The sequence below is a fragment of the Helianthus annuus genome, chromosome 10 (genome assembly GCF_002127325.2).
Source record: "Helianthus annuus cultivar XRQ/B chromosome 10, HanXRQr2.0-SUNRISE, whole genome shotgun sequence".
Lineage (NCBI taxonomy): Eukaryota > Viridiplantae > Streptophyta > Magnoliopsida > Asterales > Asteraceae > Helianthus > Helianthus annuus.
This window is the reverse complement of record NC_035442.2, coordinates 53,605,855-53,621,581: the sequence shown is the minus strand read 5'-3', so window position 1 is coordinate 53,621,581 and position 15,727 is coordinate 53,605,855. Positions and strand designations below refer to the sequence as shown.

The 15,727-nt window shown below is 34.0% G+C and overlaps 1 long non-coding RNA gene across 1 annotated transcript; it reads left to right on the top strand.

Annotated features, from left to right (window-relative positions):
- The first annotated feature begins 507 nt into the window (after positions 1 to 507).
- LOC110884996 lies at positions 508 to 8,397 on the top strand. Its single transcript, XR_004870263.1, has 10 exons — positions 508 to 688; positions 826 to 954; positions 1,523 to 1,581; positions 1,649 to 1,832; positions 2,025 to 2,112; positions 6,838 to 6,910; positions 7,244 to 7,501; positions 7,607 to 7,748; positions 8,009 to 8,068; positions 8,166 to 8,397. It is a non-coding gene; the product is annotated as an uncharacterized LOC110884996 (long non-coding RNA).
- The last annotated feature ends 7,330 nt before the right edge of the window (positions 8,398 to 15,727 follow it).

Below are 15,727 nucleotides of genomic sequence, written 5' to 3'. Positions count from 1 at the left end.
CTCCATTTCTGTCAATGAAGGGCATTAGAGATTATCAATGGTCTATTAGGATGATTGATAGGCCAATTAGGGCCACTAAGTATAGAAATTGGTAGGGGTGTCCAAACTGCTCGACGATCGAGGATCGCTCGAAAAATGCTCAAAAGATGCTCGTTCGATTCCCGCTCAATTTGTAAATGAGCCGCTCCGATCGGTTCGATTCAAATTCAATCCAAGCATGAGCAAAGGTTCGCTCGCTCGGTTTTGCTCGAATTATTTTTATTAATAATTAATAATATATCTATACTCTCTATAATAAGAGAAAATGAGCTGATGTAAGTCTGTCTTAGTGTCAACTCCTGAGCTTTGCCAAGTGTCAATGCTGATGTCATAATTCCAGTTTAGTTTATACGGATACCATTTAAACCACTGCCCATATTCAAAATCTTCGCTCCAGATTCAAAATTCAAAATTCAAACCGTATACATATATAACCTACATTATTCTGGCTCCACTTTCAAAATTCAATCCCTCTCAAATCCAGAGCAGCTCCACATCCAATCGCAAACCCTAGAACCTCCTTCATCGCCGATTCTCTCCGGTAAGAATACAATCATCTCTTCGAATCAATCAAGAACAGTTGGAAGCTAGGGTTTTGTTCAGAAGATTCATCAAATTTGCTATCAAGTGAGTTCCAACTCAAAACGAGGTAACCCACTTTCACAACTGGTACTCAGATCGATGATGCCAGAGATTTGTTAATTTCATATTTATGTGTTTGACCGATTCCGATTCCGAAACAAACAATTCGATCTATTTCTAACTCTTGATCTTTTTCTGTAGCAGATCTCAATCAATACATCAATCACAATAATGGTTGGAGGATTATTGAACAAGCTCGCTTCGAAATCGCTCAAAGTCGCCGGAAAATGGCAACAACAGCAGCTTCGTCGTCTTAATATTCATGAATATCAGGTCTTGATCCGTTTTTTTCGTTCGTAGCCTCTGATTTTGACTAATTAGGGTGTATTTGTAAAATTATTGCATCATATATGATATAACACATATAGATGTAGGATGTGATTGTGACCTTTGTATGCTGGACTTAATTGTTGGTTTTTAGGAATGAGATATATGTCTGGTTTAGTTATGGTATCAGTGGTTCATGATTTTGACTTTTGTATGTCTAAGTTAAATATTGTTTCTAGAAACTAGATATATAGTTATATATCTCTGGCAGCCATTTAGTTAAAATATGTTATAATTTGGACAGTTGTGAGTTAGTGAATGATCTTGACATTGTATTGAATTTGTTTTGTACAATCGTTGCATTGTATAACACGTATTGATGTAGGATGTGATCTTTGTATGCTGAAATTAATTGTTGCTTTTAGGAATGAGATGCATGTTTGGTTTAGTTATGCTATCAGAGGTTCATGATATTGACTTTTGTATGTTTAAATCAGTTATTGTTAGACACCTCTGGTCCATATAATGCAATAAGTATGGTTCATTTAGTTGAAATTTGTCATAATTTTGACAGTTGTGAGATACTGAATGATCCGAAAAGCTATACAAACAACGTTCCCAAATGAGAAGGAGGTAATTTGGGGGTAAATTAAAAGTAAATCGAAATTTTAAATAACTGATACTGTTCTATTTGGTTCAGTTGGTGGTGAAGAGCCAAATCCTTGCTGGTGGAAGGGGCTTAGGGAAGTTCACAAGCGGTCTTCAAGGTGGAGTTCACATTGTCAAAGTTGTTGTTAAGCATCTTATCATATATAGTTTGATTTTGTTTAAGTTTCAGATTGCAGCAGAACAAGTGGTGAAAAAGAAATCATATATAGTTTTATGTATGTTGCAGTTCCATATATAGTTTCATGTACTGATTGAATTGTTTTTTTTTATAAAACACTTCACCGAAACAAGTGGAGCTTCCGTTCAAACATGCTCATGTTCTCTTACAGGTGAATATCATCAAATACACTTGTATAGAGTTTGTAGCCGTTTATTCACTTTTAGTAATTCATGATTTTTTATTTTAGGATTTTACTGGAGTTCCATCTGTAGTTTACCTTACTTGTATGTGAGATGCTATGAACAAGCTCGGCGGTGACTCTAAGACGATCAATAGTAATATCTATTTCATCTCTTTTTTTTTTAAATAAGGTTTTCATTATTTGGAAAGAGTAAATTACAAGTTTTGTCCTTTATGTTTACACCAAATTGCAGACGCTGTCCTTTAACGCAAAAGTTAACAAGTTTGTCCTTAATGTTCCAAAATCTTGCACGTTATATCCTTTAGGCCAAACCCAGTTAGATTTTTTGGTTAAATTTGGTCACTCAAGGGTATTGTAGTCTTTTTACTCATATATTTAAAAATATTTTATATAAATATACATATTGCAGCTATGAAGGTATAATTAATTAATTTCTCTTAAAAACACAAACACAAAACCTTATCACTTTATCCTAAAACAATCAAACAAATTCAACTAAAACCTTCCAAGTCAGACCATTTTCCACTGAATCTAATTCCCTACGATACCCTCCAAACCCAAATCACAATGATTTTCCGGTTACCCATTCCGCCGTAGCACAAGACAAACCACCGTCATCTGCTGACGTTGGCCCACCGGAAAAACAAGAAGATGTAGATGTTGATGGTTGCTCAGATCCAACGGCAAGAACCCACTCTACTCCACACCACCTACCACCCATCCAGCCGCAACCTGCAACCATCGCTCTCCCCCCGCCACTAACACTATGTGAAAAAGGGGCTACGGCCACACTTTTGGCAAAACCGCCCTGTCACACATTTGTAAAAATGTATGGCTAAAGGTTATTCATAACATTTTAAAACACCTTTAGCCACACATTTTATTATTAATGTGACCATTTATACCAGTTCAAAACCTTTAGCCACACTTATAGAAAATAATGTGACATTTATTCGCCACAAATCGAAATGTGTGGCCAAAGGTGATCTATGGCCACATATTTTTGTTTCATGTGGTGAAAAACATGTATTTGACACCTTTAGCCACACATTAAGAAAAAAATTGTGACATATATTTGCTACACTAGCAAAGTGTGGCTAAATGTTATCTACGATCACATTACATATTTTCCTGTGACCAATAACATGTGTATTCAAAACCTTTAGCCACACTTTAAGAAAAAATCATGACATTTATTAGTCACACAAAAAAAGTGTGGCCAAATTTGATTTACGGTTACTGTATTTGTTTCGCATGACTAAACACAAAACTATTCCAAACCTTTAGCCACACGTTAAGATAAAACATCCACATTAGAAAAGTGTGGCCAAATGTGTTCTACGACCATATTATTTGTTTAATAATGTGGCTAAAATCTAATATATATGGCCACATAAATTATTTTATGTAACCAAAGGTTGGACAATATTCACACTTAAAATTACAAAATTTAATGTAGTTTTACATTGACATTCGTCACACAATCATCATTTTGTTTATTTTGTGTGACGAAATGTTATCAAATGTCATTAAAAAAATGTGTGACCAAATGTTAAACTTACTACATCTTTAAAAAATCCTCATAAAATATTTAATTTCAAAACTTAAACTTCCACCTAAAATATTTCATCATAAAACTTCCCCCTAAAATATATCATTCTAAAACTTAAACTTCCTCCCAAAATATTTCATTCTAAAACTTAAACTTTCCCTCCAAAATATTTGATTCAAAACTTTCCTCTCAAATAATATCCTTATTTAAAAAAATTACATTATTTAATATTAAAAAATAAAAAAAAATGTTACTAGATATTTAATAATTCAAACTATTATTAAATATTATATATTTTAAACCATATTTGTTTTCTTCTAAATAATATATTAATGTTTGCATATTAATAATGGTAACGAATTTCTCGTAGTTAACTGTTTTGGGTACTGGCACTTTCAGTTTGATACGGTACCGGTAGTTTACCGAATTTTACTTTCAAATAGCGTTGCGGTACGAGTACTGTACAGTACCATACCGAACATTTTTGGTACCGGTACATGTACCCATATTTAATGATTTCCGGTATCGGCATTTTCGGTACCTGTAAGTTCGGTACAAGTATCGGTACCGAACTCATCCCTAATCATATATGTGTTAATAGACCATATTGGGCTTTACTGGGTCACAATGGCCAATAGTTGTCATAGATATGTTAATGAACCATATTGGGCCTTAATGGATCACAATGGACAATAGTAGATCACATATGTCTTAATGGACCAGATTGGGCCTAAATGATAGTAGATCATACATGTCTTAATAGATGACAATGCACAATAGTATATCATATATGTATTAAAGGATTATATTGGGCCTTAATGTATCACAACGGGTAATAGTAGCTCATATATGTCTTAATTGACTACATTGTGCCTTAATGAATCACAATAGACAATAGTAGCTCATATATGTATTAATGGACCATATTAGGCCTTAACAACTCACAACGGGCGATAGTAGATCATATATGTCTTAATGGACCCCATTGGGTCTTAATGGATCACAATGAAACTTAGTAGATCATACATGTCTTTGTTGATCATATTGGACCTTAATTGATTATAATTGACAATAGTACATCATACATGTCTTCGTTGCCATATTTGGCCTTAACGGATCACAATGGACACTAGTAGATCGATCACACATGTGTTAATAGACCATATTCACCGCGGGAAGTCGTTCCGGTTTCAGGCCGTAATGCAAATCGATGTTTGTAAATCTGAAGGAACTCGCCGGTATAAATTAATATCTGTTTTTAGTTACGGTTTCATTAGTTTGTTGTTTGAAATCATCACCCATACGAAGATTGTTCATCCAATTTCGTGCACAAGGAAATGTGGTAAGTTAATTCAACCTAAAAGTTTCAAAGAGGAATTGGGTATTTTGTATGTTAGGGTAAGAAAAAGGCTTGCATTCCTTTTATTACTTCTTTTTCTCTATCTTCTATGATTCAAGCCCAATAATTTGATAAAAATAATGGTGGTGGTACTGGTGGCTGTTGGTGGTGGCAGGTGGCGGTGGCGAAAGGTGGTGGGTGTCGGTGTGGTGGTGGATGAAGGTGGTGGGTGGCGGTGTGGTGGTGGTGGTGGCTGAAGGTGGTGGTGGAGGTGGATGTGGTGAAGGTGCCACATATGCATCTATCTCAGCAAATCATTAAGGGTTATGCCACATAAGCTGCCACATCAACATATAACTAACTGGGTTAGACCTCGGTTAGAAAAGGATCCATGGGGGCCAAATTCTTACAAGTTGGGATTGCCAAAAGGAATTTTTTAAGTTAGAATTATTATCGGCCAATAATCGAAACTTAATATTATTAAAATTCAATAACCTTTGAATATGCCACTTAATTTTTTTGGTAGGTTTTAATAACACTTTACAAATTTAAATACCACTAAAAATTTAAACACTATCTAAAAATTTTCCTCTTTCCCTCCTAACAAAACCCTTTAATAATTTTCCCCAATTTTTTTCCCACCCTCTTAAATTATTAGTTTTCCCTTTGAATTTTGAACACAATTAAACATTCCCCAAATCAATTTACCATTCCAAAATCAAATTTCATATTCCCACGCCTTAAACCTAACCCTTCATTGATTTCCCTTCCCTCCCTCTCTTATCTCCGGGAATGGTGACACCATAGTAACCACACGGTGAACGGAATAGTGCCACCGACTCAAGGTCTGCGAAGAGGAAGAAAAATGGGAAGCCATTGAGAAGCGACTTGATTTTGGTCAGGATGAAGAACTCATCGAAGAGGCTCACAGGTCAAACGAATGTATTTAAAACTCAATTCGAGATGATTTTCAGCCAACCCACGCCCCAACCCCCGCCCCATACCCCACAGTCTATGGCTTATGGTGATTTCATTAATGAGCAACCTTCAACCACTTTTACTATTCGAGGAGGTATTTAATGTATATCTGCTATGTATTCATGTTTCAATTGCCTCATCGTTAGCTAATATATTCTTGTTTGTTTAAAAAAAATTCGACTTTGATCTGTTGATTCTGTGTCTTTTGCCTAAAAGAGTAGCGAGTTCTTTTACACAGAAAAATAACATCAAAGCTTCAAAATTTGCTTTTGGGGTAATAACTTATATAAGTAGCTTGCAGGTTCCAAGCCAGCACCACATAAGGAAAAAGGTCAATATGATCAAAAGTTACTTAGAAGACATCATTTTGACTTGTTATTTTGTCATTTTACCTTTCATCCAACTTCTAGAGAGCTGGTTATCTTGAGCCAGGGTTTTTATTTATATTTTTAATATTTTTTTTCTTTGGCTTAAACAGAGGTGCTTAATTTTTTTAGTTAGACAAGGTGGTTACATTTCTATGTTATTGTGGCTAATTTAGTATTTTGTGAAGGCCTAATTAAATCTTAGTGTAAATGTGTAACGGATTTTAGCATACTGTTAAACTCATGTATTTAAAACTCAATTCGAGATGATTTTCCATATTGGCCCTAGCGGATTCTTAGCAATTTTTAAAAACAATTGTGTATATTGATGGACTTTTTTACAAGGAGAAAATTACTAGTAGCAAATATTGCCTCTGGCTGTGGTATGATAGAACTGTATTGAATGTAGGTCACTTTGGTATCCACATAAACATAGCAAATAATTAATGGGTTGGACTGAGCTGTGAAGGTTATGAAGAAACGAGAGTAGCTCTTCTAATTTGCATTATAATAATATTCAGTTTTACAGAGCTGGCTTAAGGACATAGTGAACATTTCACCTTTTCTTTGGTTAAGTTTTTAACTTGATATTAATTGTGGTTAAGCAATATCTTGATGGTGCAGAGATAGGGCAGGAGGATAGAGTGCTTCGAACTCCAATAAGAGTTAGTGATGCTGCACCAATGGCGTATATTGAGTAAGTTCTTTTATCACATGGGCGGAAAGACTTTTCTGTTTGCTTATTTTCTCTTTATGCTATCTAAAGTGTTTTGTTTAACACTATACCTATAGCCGGAAACTATGGCACGCTCATTAGGAAATGGGTTGATTTAGGTAAAGATGCTTATTGAATAATGGTTGACTAAATTTAGGCCTACTCAAATTATACAAGTAATTTGTAGTGGCATCTGGGAGTTCATCTATTTAAAACTAATAAAAATAATAAGCCTTGTCCGAAGAGTCTTTTCTGTTTTGTAATTTTCTGGATTTGTGAAGATTCTTACTGTGAAATGTCTTTAACTGCCAACAGGTTCATAGACAGGGGAAAACAAGCTTAGACAATTAAAACCTTCGGCTCCACAGCCAGCTCAAAGACCACCATTGGATCCTTGGCAAGATCTCAGCTTAGCAGCTTAGCAGGAGTTTTACATCTCTTAAAGAAGTCAAAAGCTCAGAAGCATTGGAATAAACCTTCTTGTCACTGAAATCATCTCTGAGATATTAAAGCCATCAACATTTTCTTCGCTGAGGATCAAGCTTATCTTAGCACCACGTTTGCTGGAACATAGTAAGAGTTCGAATATATAAATAAAATGAATGACCCCAATGAATTGTTAAAGTTTTTTCGATTACAATTTAATGATGCGTGTTCATGTTCTCATCATATGTTGAGGTTATACAACCCTATTATGTCACCAAGGGGAATTGTTTGAAAAGGCTGACATACAGTTTCAGAGTTGTGGTTCTTAAGATCATTTGCTGCAGGAGCTACTAATCTTACACTTTCATCCGAATTGCAATATCTCCTAGATTATGTAAGTCATTCGCAATCTTCTAAGTTGATTTATTGAATCAAACTAGATCTTATTTTAGTTTATGTAATCAAGTATATTGCATTAGTATTTTAGTTTATGTAATCAAGTATATTGCATTAATTATGAATGAAATCTATAGAAAATGGATAAACAAATGTTGGCAGGTCAACCAAATGTTACTCATTTTGACCCGTTTACCAACCGCCTATTTTGTTACCTATGTTTTTTCAATGATGTTGTATGTGATGAATTTGATACAGGTCAGTCCAACGTCATTTTACTTGGCAAGGACCTAATCGACCCGCATGCAGATAAAACATGTATGGATGCTTTTCTTGTTACTATTGTATATATTAATATTGTCTTTTTGGAATAACTTATGTCTTATGATGAAGCGCGCGACTTTGTTTTGTGAAGGAGTTTTGATTAGCTAAGACATAAGGGGCTGCTAATGGCCAAAATGAAAACGGGAAGAGTTTTCCAAGGAATGAGATAAGGTTACATTGCAAGTGCTTCTAGGAGTGATGTATGTTGAGACAAAAAGTGTTGTTGTTGCAAGTGCTGCTAGGATTGATGCAAGTTTATGTATTTACAACTTATGTATGGATTTTGGTTTATTATTGTTAATATTATTAATTTTGTTTTTTAGGTTTGTTCATCTTTGCTATTGTTTTAATTCTATGAAAAAAATGAAAATAAAATTGCTAATTACACGAAAATGGCCATATATCCGCAACAATATATGCGACTATAAAATAGAAACGACCACGCTTACGGTAAATTCGTGTGACTGTTGATACCATTTTGTCACACTTAATGGGCCATTTCTTAATTACAACAATCTTTTTGTCACAATTTTTTAAAATTCATGTGGCTAAAACAATCCTTTTAGTGACTATATAATAGAAACAGACACACTTGTGGTAAACTCATGTGACTATACAATAGAAACGGCCGCACTTAAAATAAATTCATGTGGCCATCGATACCATTTAGTCACATTTAATAGACCATTTTGTCAATTACAACAACCTTTTTGCCACAGTTTTTTAAAATTTATGTGGCTAAAACAAACTTTTTAGTGACTATATAATAGAAACGCCCACACTTACAGTGAATTCATGTGGCTATATAATACAGACGGCCACACTTACAATAAATTCATGTGAGCATTGATACCATTTAGCCACACTTAATGAACCATTTGCTTGATTACAACTACCATTTTTGTCACAAGTTTTTAAAATTAATGTGGCTAAAACAAACTTATTGGTGACTGTATAATAGAAATGGCCACACTTATAGTAAGTTCATGTGGTCATTGCTATCCGTTTAGCCACACTTATTTGACAAAATGATTAATTTCAACAAGACCTTTTAGCCACAGTTTAAGTTGCAATGGCCACACATAAGTGAATGTGGTCGTATGATGCCTACGGTTACTCGACCTTTGGTCACACTTGAGCTGGAAAAAAAAGTGTGGCGAAAGGCGTATGGTCACACTTTTTTTATGTGGCCGTAAGCCATTTTTGACGTAGTGTAAACCGTCGATCTGAATCCCTTTTGAAACCTCTCTCTACCACACACTCTCTCTCTCTCCTACCACTGAAACCCTCGATCTGAATCCCCCTTTTCAAACACTCACCAACCAAATTTTCTATCTTTAAAAACCCTAATTATTTAGGGTTATTACTGATTCAGTTATCAAGACAGAACAAAAAAAGTTTAAGGATCACAGCGTTGGTTGTATTGGATGCCGGAGGTGGGTTGTAGTGTGGCCGACCGTTGTGGCTGGATATTTTGGTTGAGGTTGAGAGAGGGAGAGAGAATGAAGGTTGAAGGAGCTTCTAAACGGGCAGTGTTGGTGGTGGTTCAGATCTGAGCAATGGATGCGGTGGTGGTTGGGTGTTGGTGGTGGCAATAGGAGATGGGATGCGACGGTGGGTGTTGATGGTGGGAGGTGGAGGTGGAGGTGGAGGTGGTGGTGGTTGGTAAAGAGAGAGAGAGAGAGAAAAATGAGAGGATATTGTGTTAGGAAGACAGTCAGAGGGAGAGATATACTTCAAGTTTTTCAATATTTATATTTTATTTTTTATTTAGTACACAATTAGTCCCTAGAGATGTAAAATGACAATAATGCCCTCATGTGCAAGGCACATGACCAGATTTAACCAAAAAATCTAACTAGGTTTGGTCTAAAGGATATAACGTGCAAGATTTTGGAACATTAAGGACAAAACTTGTTAACTTTTGCGCTAAAGGACAGCGCCTGCAATTGATGTAAACATAAAGGACAAAACTTGTAATTTACTCATTTGGAAATAATGACCCATGAAGGCATATTTTGGAGCATTGTTAGTTATCTCATACTTTGAAAAATTGGTATTTGCAGGTGCCAGTAGACCTTGTGATTAACCATTGAGTTCAAAATGACAACTTTACCCTTTGAAAAATATAGTTATTTGATTCATACAACTTTGGTTATCTATTTTTTCTTTCTAGACTTATTTTTTTTACTATTTGAAGAGATGGCTTTTTTGTGGTTTATTATGCTTATGGGTATTGTTTGTTTTGGTATAGCAAGGTACATTGTGAGGTCATTTGGAATCAGGCGTAATGAAAATATTGCATGCTATGTAACCGTTAGGGGTGACAAAGCAATTCAGCTACTGGAGAGCGGGTTGGCGGTCAAAGAATACGGTCAAAGGTAATATCGATCTCAATTAAAAGCTTGCAGTTCAGCTTGGAAATAGGAGAAGGGCCTTATTGTGGTAAGATGCTTGGCTCTCAAGTGGCGCTCTGTTTGAATCCTTCCCGGGAATCTATAAACTAGCAGCCCATAAAAAGGTATTCGTTAGCAAATGTTACGAGAACATTGGTGGTTCAATCATGTGGTTATCTATATCAATACTGCAAACTACTCTGTTCAGGTTAGTTGCCAATAACTTTGATTTTGTTTAATGTCTTTGAAACCTTATAGTTGTGCTTTCTTATTGTGTTTGAACGAACAAGGGCATGCTTTTGCTACTAATGATGCCATTTCTTTGATGGCATCTAATTGTATTTTATTTTTTTATTTTTTTGTATACTTGCTTCATTATGTATCATTTAAATTTGCATCTCTTCATATGAATCATTTTCATTTGACCCGATTCACAAATATGTATTACTTTTCGTTGTTATCTTGATCTTATAGGTATACAAATTTTGGTTGGTTATGATTATATCATGGTATACCATAACTGATGCTTCTTAGTTATTAGTTTCTTTTAGTAAATCATTTTTTTTCTCTTTTGTATTTTTTGTGTTTTTATGTATAGCTGTTTAACCAGTATTTTCATTTATCTATGAATAGGTTGTTTTAGGATGTATTGCTTGCATGTGGTTAGTTTAGATCTTATTATGGTTAAGTGGTTGATATGTTACTATAACATGTTTTTGTTTTTTGTAAATTAGGTCGTATTCAATGGCAAGTATGATGTGTAAAAGAAGAAATGGGGTAGTGGAATATGGATGCCAAATCTCAGGCAAAAACAAAGGCAAATGAGAGGGTCTAGGCCAATAAAGCTACTCGAGGATAAATTAAACTATTCATCTTTATATCAATGTGTTATCTCCTTTATAATTTGATAGAGTTTTGTTTGTTTTAAACTATTGGGAGTTAAATTACTTGCTATTGTTATTTTTTATTATTGCGTAATTTTAATAAAGAAGCATCTATAGACAATTTCTTCTTGTGATACCAGAAAAAAAAGATACATTAGGTATAGCAATGTGTTATTTTTTTTATTATGAGTCATGATGTAAAGCCCTACTCATAAAAAATGTAAACCTTTAACCACTGTTACATATAACTAGTGCTACCTAAACACTGTTACTATTACAATAGACAAAGTAAACAACTGTTTCTTCATTCCACTGCTTCATTCCAAGCAGGGCTTTGGTCTTTAGCAGCACTTGACTTAGGGCAGTAGATTAAATAGCAGCACTTTGTCTTCAGTAGTTGTTGTACACAAGCAGTACTTAATGGACAGTAGTTGTATTATAATGATCCATGGCAATATCTTTGTGTTGCTCCCCCATCTAACAACCTAAAAACCTTTAACCACTGTTACATGTTTTTAAACTATTGGGAGTTAAATTACTTGCTATTGTTATTTTTTATTATTGCGTAATTTTAATAAAGAAGCATCTATAGACAATTTCTTCTTGTGATACCAGAAAAAAAAGATACATTCAGGTATATCATATATGATCAGGTATATCAATGTGTTATTTTTTTATTATGAGTCATGATGTAAAGCCCTACTCATAAAAAATGTAAACCTTTAACCACTGTTACATATAACTACTGCTACCTAAACACTGATACTATTACAATAGACAAAGTAAACAACTGTTTCTTCATTCCACTGCTTCATTCCAAGCAGGGCTTTGGTCTTTAGCAGCACTTGACTTAGGGCAGTAGATTAAATAGCAGCACTTTGTCTTCAGCAGTTGTTGTACACAAGCAGTACTTAATGGACAACAGTTGTAGTATACAAACAGTGGATGAGGGCCATGAGATCATTATATTTTCTAGCATTATAATGATCCATGGCAATATCTTTGTGTTGCTCCCCCATCTAACAACCTAAAAACCTTTAACCACTGTTACATATAACTACTGCTACCTAAACACCGATACTATTACAATAGACAAAGTAAACAAGTGTTTCTTCATTCCACTGCTTCATTCCAAGCAGGGCTTTGGTCTTTAGCAGCACTTGACTTAGGGCAGTAGATTAAATAGGAGCATTTTGTCTTCAGCAGTTATTGGCTTATGATGAATCCACTGATGTGAACCAGTTTTGGGTTTGGTTAAACTTCAACTTCAAAGGAGAAATTCTAACGCAAACTCTTTGAGTTAAACTTCAACTTCAAACCACTGATGTGAACCAGTTTTGGCTTTGGTTAAACCATCTTGCTACAAACCCTATTCCTATCTTGAAGTAGGAAATATACCCGTGGTCACACGGGCCCTACAACTATTAAATGATGTATTATAATCTATTTCGATGGTTGTTAAAGCTACCCGTGTGGTCACACGGGCCCTACAACTAGTATATATATATATATAGGGGACCGCTAAAATGAGAACCACCTCCAGTTGTAAGAACCGTGAGAACTACACCGTACGGGCCGAGGTGGACCAAAATTTTTTTTCATAAACGTAGATGCGTGTATTATAAACACATTTGTAAAAAAAATTCAAAAAAAATGTCGTGTGTGTAGTTTTGAGCACCACAAGTTTGGGTTTACGGGTACCGTAAAATAAAGTTTGGGTTTATGGGTACCGTAAGTATTTTACGGTACCCGTAAACCCAAACTTGTGGTGCTCAAAACTACACACACGACATTTTTGTTTTGAATTTTTTTTACAAATGTGTTTATAATACACGCATTTAATATTTACGGTACCCGTAAACCCAAACTTGTGGTTCTCAAACTACACACACGACATTTTTTTTTTTTGAATTTTTTTTACAAATGTGTTTATAATACACGCATCTACGTTTATGAAAATAGATTTTGGTCCAACTCGCCCCGGATCAAGTAGTTCTCACGGTTCTTACAACTGGAGGTGGTTCTTATTTTAGCGGATTTTTCTCTCTCTCTCTCTCTCTCTCTCTCTCTATATATATATATATATATATATATATATATATATATATATAGGGTTGAGTTCATTTCAGAACTCTAAATAACTACAGAACTTTAAAAACTCCTAATAAACAATCATTTTATATATAAGTTTTTGTATTTAGGATCTTTTTCTCATCTATTATATGTATTTCTTTGATTACATACATGTTAAAAGTAGTTTACATATTTTAATTGCCAAAATTATATATATATATATATGTGTGTGTGTTTGTGTGTGTCATAACTAATTACATATATGTAAAAAAATTAGTTTACATATTTGTAGTTATAAAATTACATATAAAAATGATAAAATTACTCTTAACATGTATGTAATCATAAAAATACACATAATAAATGATAAAATTATCCTAAACATAAAAATACATAAATAAAAAGATTGTTTATAGTAGGAGTTCTGCGAGTTCTGTAAATATTTATGATTCTGAAATGATCCTGGCCCTATATATATATATATATATATATATGTATATATTATAGATTTTAAAGATTAAAAGCCCAAAAAATATACTAGCCCAAAAAAATTAAAAGCACAAAATATATACTAGCCCAACTTAATACTTAATATCAAATCTAACCCTAAATCCCTAATTCCTAAAACAATACTCATAAACTGATGTTCGAATTCGAAGATATGCATATCTATCGACGCTGCCAGTTGCCTTTGCCACACACCAAAATCTAACCCTAAATTTAGTTATGTATGCTTTTGTTAGTAAAGTGTTGGACATGATTTAATTAAGTTAGGATTTGTTTTCTGAACGCAGCCTTATAATTCAATCGAGCGAGAGCGAAAACGATCCGCTCAATTTTAGTTAGGATTTGATAAAAACCGAGCGAAAACGATCGATCGATTCAAATTCAATCCGAGCATGAGCATCACTTTTGTGCTCGGTTTTGCAAATTCGATCCGATCGGATCAGATCGGTTGTAATTCAATCCAAGCATGAGCAGACCCTCGATCGGATCGGATCGGATCGGCTCATGAACACCCCTAGAAATTGGTTGTGTGGTAATAATGAATGAAGAATAATCATAGAACTAAGAAGACAAACAAGAAGATATGAATGAAAAGCAATCTAATCATCACATATTCATTAAAACCTCCATGGATTTTGTATCCGTGGAGTTTTTACACCATAGACCCGTATCAATTTGAACCGATCGATACCATTCCAAATCGAATCGATAACCATCAAATGTTGTGGCAACGCACTACCTATCGAAAATTTGTGGCAAAGTACCGCCGCAAAATTCCCAAACTCTCAAATATCCCTCTAAATCATATCCACCTTCACAAAACCTAATCGATATTCACCAACGTCTTATCGATAAACTTTGGTGATTCATAGATACTTGTTGTGGCGCCATCATTTGAGACTGCCATTGCCGGTCACCAGACAACCAGATGTAACAGAATCGTCACCGCCACACACCTTTGATACGATAACCATTTTTTTCTTCTTCTTCCGCTCCTCCCATCGCTAAGCAAAGCAAGCCATAGAACTGTCTTGATTTTCACCAATGCTTCTCGTGAGTTTTTTTTATTCAATATCCAGGGTTTTGTTGTAATATGTGATGTCGCATATGGACGAGGATTTTTAACCGATTCAATAATTAATGTGTATAAGAATAATTCAATTTTTTTTTGTTTTCATTTTTGTTAATATATATATATATATATGTGTGTGTGTATATCCTAATTAAAAGTAAATGAAATTATTTATAATCAGTGATACTCTTTTAGTTAACTAAAAGTAAATGAAATTATATATAATTAGTAAATACTCTTTTAATATTTACAATTGTTTCAAGTTTTTGGGTTATTATTCATTTTCATATAGTTTTAATATTAGTGACACTCAGCCACGTACGTTTTCGTTGTTACGTTTTGATGTTCAGAGCTGAGACACGACGCAAGTAACATACATTTTTTTTATATTACGAATTTATTTATCGATTGTCATAATGTGTGATATGTCCCTATGCAAAGCACAGGTTTATCACACCCCTAGTAATAATAATAATAATAATAATAATAATAATAATAATAATAATAATAATTATTATTATTATTATTATTATCATTCTTATTATTATTATCATTATTATTATTATTATTATTATTATTATTATTATTATTATTATTATTATTATTATTATTATTGGAGGGAATAGATGAACATTGGGGGAAGTGGGCGGGATTTCAAAATTTTCAAGGAAAAGAGAAAGTTATGATATAAGAGTTCCATAATAATAATAATAATAATAAT